Source organism: Lithobates pipiens, unplaced genomic scaffold (genome assembly GCF_037356315.1).
Source record: "Lithobates pipiens isolate NorthernLeopardFrog02 unplaced genomic scaffold, aLitPip1_a1.2 Scaffold_3, whole genome shotgun sequence".
NCBI lineage: Eukaryota > Metazoa > Chordata > Amphibia > Anura > Ranidae > Lithobates > Lithobates pipiens.
Genome location: NW_027507790.1, coordinates 16,858,926 through 16,864,925, shown reverse-complemented (window position 1 = coordinate 16,864,925; position 6,000 = coordinate 16,858,926).

The window sequence follows — 6,000 nt, the reverse complement described above, 5'->3', positions numbered from 1 at the left end:
CAGGAGAAGGTATTTTCTGACAACATGCTGCATTCATCTTGCCATTCATTTTCACAAAACTCCCTGTGCCTTTAGAGCTCACACACCCCCAAAACATCAGTGAGCCAACATCATGCTTCACAGTGGGGATGGTATTCTGGTAGCTATAGGCCTGGTTGACCCCTCCACAAACATAGTGGTTATTGTTGTGACCATAAAGCTCTATTTTGTTCTTGTCACTCCAAATTACAATGTGCTAGAAGCTGTGAGGTGTGTCAAGGTGTTGTCAGGCATATTGTAACTGGGCTTTTTTTTGGCATTGGTGCAGCAAAGGTTTCTTTCTGGCAACATGAGCATGCAGCAAATTTTTGTTTAAAGCACAACTCCGGCCAAATTTTTTTTCCATGTTCTTGTTGCTGATCTCCTACCTTCACCAACTGTCAGCCATGTTCTTCTGAGCTCTGTAGTTCCTCTGCAATACCCTGCTGAACTTGCTAAAAAACGTTATTGCCTGGTCATTACCTGTTTGTAAGAGAGCTGGCTGCTATCCCTTCAGTAACCTCAGCCAGTGGTCTGACATGTCCCCTTGTAGTCCTTTGAAAGGGAGCAGGGAGTTCTCGCCTGGTGCAGAGGTGGTTGTCCTCCTCCTCTCTGCCAGCTTGGGCTGATAGGTCTGTATGTGAGAACACCGCTCGTCGTACAGTCCCGCCTCCCTGCACATTGGAACAGTGTGCTCTGCGCTGTCTATTACAAATCCGGTACAGGGAGGCGGGCTGTACATCGAGCTGTGCTCTCACATAGGAACCTATCAGCCCGGGATGCCCTCTGTCATCCCGATTATCTGTAACTATTTCCGCTCTGCAATGATGGGCACTGATAAGGCACTGGTGTCACTGCTTTGATGGGCACTAATAAGAAACTGGTGTCACTGCACTGATGGGCACTGATAAGGCACTGGTGTCACTGCACTGATGGGCACTGATAAGGCACTGGTGTCACCTCAATGATGGTCACTGATAAGGCACTGGTGTTACTGCAATGATGGGCACTGATAATCTGCACCGGTGACACTGCACTGATGGGCACTGATAATCTGCACTGGTGGTCCCTGACATGCCGCACTGGTTTTCCTGACTTTTGCCACTGGTGGTCCCTGACATCCAACACTGGTGGTCCCTGACATTTGGCTCTATTAGTCTCTGACATTCAGCCCTGGTGGTCTCTGACATTTGGCTCTAGTGGTGGTCCCTGACATTTGGCTCTGGTGGGGGTCCCTGACATTCAGCTCTGGTGGTCCCTGACATACGGCACTGGTGGTCCCTGATATTTGGCTCTGGTGACATTCGGCAATGGTTGACACTGACACGTTGCACTGGTTTGCATTTATATTAAAATGCTTTGTATTTATAAGGCTGTAACCTATCATACCATGTGTTATGTATTCACTCCCATCCCAAGGATTCATGGGAAATGTAGGCTGGTTACAGTTAAGCCCCACACACACTATCAGTTTTTCCTTCAGATTTACCAAAACCATATAATGTGAGGTCAAACCTTAGGAATTTCAATTAATTTGTATGCAATCAGGCAGGCCCTTTTACTACATGGTTTTGGTAAATCTGAAGGAAAAAGTCAGCAGAAAATCTGATAGTGTGTATGGGGCTTTTGAGAGAGAGAGAGAAGAGGATATGATGCAATCACTGTGCTAAGAGATCCTCCCTGCCAGAAAAGATGATGCATTTTTTGAATCACAGAGCTGACTTCCTAAAAATTAGACATATCTCCTAAACCAGTGATGGCGAACCTTGGCACCCCAGATGTTTTGGAACTACATTTCCCATGATGCTCCACTACAATGCAAGGTACCAGAGCATCATGGGAAATGTAGTTCCAAAACATCTGGAGTGCCAAGGTTCGCCATCACTGTCCTAAACGGTAAGAAATTTCACAAATGTAATAACTGTTTAGTGGTTTTTTTTTGTATGTGTGTGTGTGTGGGGGGGGGGGGGGGGGGGGAGGTGTACTAATGGGGTATTTTTGGAAAATCCTGCAGTTCTGCTTTAAGTATTGTTGCATTGTGCTCCTTGCAACAACCACAGCCTGTATTTCTTCTGAGGTTACCTGTGGGTATTTCTTTGTATCCTGAACACATCTTCTGGCAGTTGTGGCTGAAATCTTTCTTGGTCTACCTGACCAAGGTATCAAGAGATCCCCAAATTTTCCACTTCTTAATAAGTGATTGAACAGTACTGACTGGCATATTTAAAGCTTTGGATACCTTTTTATATACTTTTCCATTTTTATAGTTCCATTATCTTGTTATGCGGGTCTTTTGACAGTTTTTTTGCACAATACTTAGCCTGCTCAGTGCATCCACGTGAGAGTTAACAAGCTCAATGACTATACACAGGCACTAATTGTAATTTAAAAAGCCACAGATGTGGGAAATTAATCTGTAATTGCCATTTTAACCTGTGTGTGCCACCTTATGTGTCTGTACCAAGGCCAAACATTCAAGGGTATGTAAACTTTTAAATAGAGCCATTTGGGTGATTTATGTTACCATTATGATTATGGGTAGCACCGTGGCTAAGTGGTTAGCACTTCTGCCTAGTAACACTTGGGTCACCAGATCAAATCCCTGCCTGGAGTTTGGAAGTTCTCACTGTGCCTGTGTGGGTTTCCTCCAGGTACTCTGGTTTCCTCTCACACTCCAAAATACATGCTGGCAGGTGAATTGGCTTCTGTCTTGGTCCTAGTGTATGTATTAATATGCATTAGGGACCTTAATTGTAAGCTCCTTGAGGGAAGAGACTAATGTAAATGTACAATATATATGTAAAGTGTTGCATAAATTGACAGCGCTATATAAGTACAGTGATAATAACTGGCTTTCTATAATCACTATCCTCATATAAAAGACTGGCATGATCTGTCAAATTTTCAATATCAATGCCAGGGTATGCAAACAGGGTATTGCACATTCACTCCCTGCTCTCAAGAGCTTACAATCTAAGGTTCCTAACTGACATACACATATAAGGGCCAATATAGACAGGAGCCAATTATCCTAACAGCATGTCTTTGGTGTGTGGGAGGAACTACCTTAAACACTTCCGGAACAGACACCGCAGTTGTACCGTGGCAGGTTGGCTCCCCTACCCGAGCTGTCGTAGCTGTACGTCGGCTCTCTAAGACGCTTCCGGCACCACCTGGAGCATGTCCCTGGAGCCGAATTGAGTGCCTGGTGGGCTCAATGACAGAGCGAGAACCGGGATCTGTGTGTGTAAACACACAAATCCCGGTTCTCTCAGGGGAGAGGAGACAGATTGTGTGTCATTCAAAGTATGAACACCGATCTCCCTCTTCCCCTAGTCAGTTCCATCCCCTCTAAAGTTAGAACACACCTAGGGAACACAGTTAACCCCTTGATCGCCCCCTAGTGTTAACCTCTTCCCTGCCAGTGTCATTTATACAGTAATCAGTGCATTGTTATAACACTGATCGCTGTATAAACTTCACTGGTCCCAAAAATGTGTCAAAAGTGTCCAATTTGTCCGCTGCAATATCGCAGTCCTTACTAGTAAAAAAAAATAACAATTAAAATGCCATAAATCTATCCCCTATTTTATAGACGCTATAATTTGTGCGCAAACCAATCAATATACGCTTATTGCGATTTTTTTCACCAAAAATATGTTGAATGCATATTGGCCTAAACTGAGCAAAAAATGTGTAATTTTTTTAAAAAATTGGGGATATTTATTATAGCACAAAGCAAAAAATATTGTTTTTTTTACAAAAGGCAAATTCACTTTGCACTACAAGTGCACTTGGAAGTGCAGTCGCTTTAAATCTGAGGGGTAGATCTGATATGGGCGGAATATCTGCTGATTTTATCATCCAATCATGTGCAAGCTAAAATGCTGTTTTTTATTTTCCTTGCATGTCCCCCTCAGATTTACAGCGACTGCACTTCCAAGTGCACTTGTAGTGCAAAGTGAATTTGCCTTTAGTGCCTTTAGACAATTTCAAAATTGTCACACTTCTTTTGTTTATAGTTGAAAAATTAAAAAGGCACAGGTGATCAAATACCACCAAAAGAAAGCTTTTTTTGTGGGGAAAAAAAAGGACATACATTTTGTTTGGGTACAGCATCGCACGACCGAGCAACTGTCAGTTAAAGTGACGCAGTGCCGTATAGCAAACAATGGCCTGGTCATTGAGCAGCCAAATATTCCGGGGCTGGTTAGTTTAGGACTACCTCCACCAGACTAACAATGCTGTTGTCTGCTGTGCTCCTTCATCCAGAATGGGGGAACTCTTACACAGGAGGTGTGTTACTGGCCAGATCACCAGGTGAAAACAGAGGGGAAAAAAGAAAACTAACATCTAATGATTGGTAAACTGCAATATATTACATTTTTGGTTTGGGGTTTAATACCACTATAACTACTTTTATTTGATATACTATATATGATATAATTAGGATTTTCAAGATGTTAATCTTCTTAATGATTATATGTTATAATGTTACAAAAAGTATCTTTTGAAAAAAGACATTAGAAAAAAGCTTTCAGGTAAGTAATGCCCTTTTCACACGGGCACCTCTTCTTAATGGAATCTGCTTGTCAGTGGGGGATCGCTCCACTGATCCTCGTTGAGCAGGTGGATGACAGGTCCTTCTTCACTCACTGTGCTGAGCAGAGACGGACAGAGTCCCGATCTTCTCTATGGGGGAATTGGATGAAAACAGACCACCTGTCCATTTTCATCTGATCCGATCCTCCAGACAGATGGAAAATAGGACAACCATCCATCGGGATTTTGCGTACAAGAACGGATCAGATAGAAGCGGGTGTCAGTGGACATGTCCCCGCTGACATCCCCCGCTCCAAAGGGGTGAATGGATGATCCAATCAGGACCGCCTGAAAAACTTCCTCAGGGGCACATAGCAGCTGTTTTATTTTGAGAACTGCTAATGCACCCTTTCCTTCCTTCCATTTTTACTGGGGTGTACTCCCTTTTGTTGCCAGCGATTTAGATATTAATGGCTGTGTTGAGTTATTTTGAGGGGACAGTAAATTTACACTTTTATACAAGCTGTACACTCACTACTTTACATTGTAGCAAAGAGGTGTTTCTTCGGTGTTGTCACATGAAAAGATATTATAAAATATTTACAAAAATATGAGGGGTGTGCTCACTTTTGTGAGATACTGTGTGTGTGTGTATATATATGTATATATATATATATATTTTTTTTTTGTATATATTCTTTTTCATTGTAAGGCAATTCTGTTTAAGAACTTCAATGCAACCTGGGAGGTACCTTTAAATGAAATTAAAAATTCCAAAAAATGGGTTCCTTGCAAGATAGTGTTGCCAACTTAGACAGTGGCCTTGTAAAGGTGATGGCTACAAGGAATTCCTCCCTGTAGGTGACAGCAGAGAGAGGAATGTCCCCTATGTTAAATAAAGGTCATTTCTAAAGAGCAGAGAAAACCAGATTATGGTTTCTTCTTATTAAAAGAGTATGAAGCCATACTTGGTCTATGATACAACATAGGAAGTGCAGGAACACAACCTTTGATAGTGCTGAGAGCTAAAAACTGGTCCAGACCCATTTGCCAAAATCATCTTTCCTGTGGTATGTATTATTATCTACAAAGTAGCATTTTTGTTAGCTTTTTATCACTTTAATATTTTAAAATGTAACAAAATATTACTGTTGGTACTGGTGGTACTCGCTCCCTCGTGATTGGCCATCAGGTGGAAAGCTGGATTTTTCTTCTATACTACACCATGTAGCTGTTTTTGTCTGCTGGACATGGTCCTAGATGTAAGTGGATGCTGTCATTTTATTTAAGTGCTTTTCTTATCTTTGATTGAAGTCTATTTTGCTTCATTACCAGTCTCACAAGATTTGTTTTTTTAGCCACATTGATGTAGTACAGATGGAGTTTTCGCTGGCCATTTTGAGGAATTATGGACTTATCACGGAACTGGTTTAGATTGCT